The sequence below is a fragment of the Idiotropiscis lumnitzeri genome, chromosome 18, assembly GCF_059441095.1.
Source record: "Idiotropiscis lumnitzeri isolate Australia: NSW breed Sydney's pygmy pipehorse chromosome 18, RoL_Ilum_1.0, whole genome shotgun sequence".
NCBI lineage: Eukaryota > Metazoa > Chordata > Actinopteri > Syngnathiformes > Syngnathidae > Idiotropiscis > Idiotropiscis lumnitzeri.
The window spans coordinates 193647-195742 of record NC_142408.1 but is presented as its reverse complement, the minus strand read 5'-3'; positions in this window follow the sequence as shown (position 1 = coordinate 195742).

Here is a 2096-nt window from a genome sequence, read left to right as displayed (position 1 = left end):
TAGAAATGTGTCACATAATTATCCTAATAATATTTTTTGTCTTAATGTGTTTTCTACAAAGGGTAACTCGCAGGTGTAAATATTTTTTTTCACACTGTTTTTTGTGAAAAAGACTACAAAATAAAAGGTGTAATTGACTTATAATTATTGGAGCATTTTCATTCAACACGATGAAGCGGAGGCAGGGCATAAATCTCCCAAACTCTCATTAACGGCATAAATAAATCGAGTTGACGTCACAAGATTTTTGCGGTTTGTCGGTCTGGAAAAAAAGTGAGGCTCAATTTAGTGCAGCATCTGGAAGTTGTGATAGATGACTTGAAAAAGAGCTGCTGTCAACCTGCTCGCTCCCCTTTTTTTTTTAAAGTGTTGATGGATGACTTTGTTTTTCTCATGATGCAAGCTCGTTTAAATGAAGGTGAGATATACGCGCTGTCAGAGTTAGGAATCCGTTTCGACAAGTCGGACTACAGTTTTTGGAAAAATAAAAAAGATTCCATTGCTTTGTGAAGCATTGGGGGGAAAAGTCATGAATCCAAAGAAGACGGAGTTGGTGATCAACAAGATAATATGACGAGCTGCCAAAAGAATGAAGAGGTGGATTACAAAAAACTCTAAATGACTATTTATTAGCTTTGGGTACCGAATGAGAGCAGTTATTTCCTACTGAGGAAGGATGTGACATTACGACCAACGTCATTTAAAATGTTGGCTAGCAAACGCACACGCACACACGCACGCGCGCACACAAGGTTGTCTCAATGGCTTTTCCTAATAATTCATCACAATCGTAATCCATGAATATACAGTATTTGCAGAGATGGGCATTCCGTCCACGGGACGCATCGGTCCGTCCGAAGCCCATTTTTCGGATGGAAAGGCTAGAGGGTTTTTTTTCTCCAAAAAAAAGAAAAAAGAAGAAGGATGGACAACCCTAATGCAATCCTTTAGGCAATAGATTTCAATCAAACTTTCCTATTCAAAGTCTGCAGCTAAAATGCAAGAGTACTTTGCTACTGAAATAAAGACAAGATTGGATGAGTGTTTGTACAGTTGATGAGAATTGCAACTTAGTTACTGTAAATGCTCCAGGGACCAATCAAATGAAGTCATCACAAAGGTGGAGTAGATGAAATCCTAATACAGTGCATATCTTTTCCACATGTGTTTTTATTCATTTGGAAAGTCCGGTGCACTGTTGCCTCATGTGAGGCGTGTCTCGAGAATGAAGGAAAATGCAGGAAACAGACCATAAAAGTAAAGTCCAGCAACAATGCCATGGAAAAGTGAAAATATATTGTAGCAAACGCTGTTTGCCACCACTGAAAATGTTAAGGATAGTAAAATGATAAATCACACAACATTGTTGGAGGAACTTGGGGAGGTGAAAAAAATCAAGACATTCCCTGTACAATTTATACAAAAGTGATTTATATTATTATTTTCGCTAATAGTGGTCTCAACTCTAACAGGCACCGTGCCTCAATTAATCAAGTCAACGGTGTGCCGCCGCTTTTTGTAGGCGTAAAAAGCAGGATTACAGATGACGTTCTATCATTTTAAACCAAAAAACTAAGACGAGCTGAAATACTCCATTTCCCGTTTCATGTATTACCATCTAGTGGCTGATAATTGAATTACACCCCATGTAAATGAGTTGGATAAAAACTAAGAGTTAAGTACAAAACAAATGGAATGCGAACATGGAACCTGCAATGGCGGACAAAAAAGCTAAACTAAATCATGGAATCAGCTGTGGAATCCGTGGACATGTGACACAATGACGTAAAGACTGAACAAGTCATCATGACAATTTCAATTCTGATCTACGAAATGTACCAAAGCGACTGAGGAAAAACGGTCAAATGCTGAGAGAACCCAAGGAGCTCCACTCCCAAAACTCGAAGCGCTTATCTCGGCCAAATGCGCTCACGACCGAACTGCAGTTCAAATGTTTCCATGTGCTGTCTTCAACTCCCCAAAATTGAAACATTGCGTTGGTGACACTTGATGTTTGCGTGACTCAAATGGAGCATCTCGCCTTTCACATTTGTTCTAACATGTCCTTTTTAGTTGTTCAAATGGAGGATGAAGCA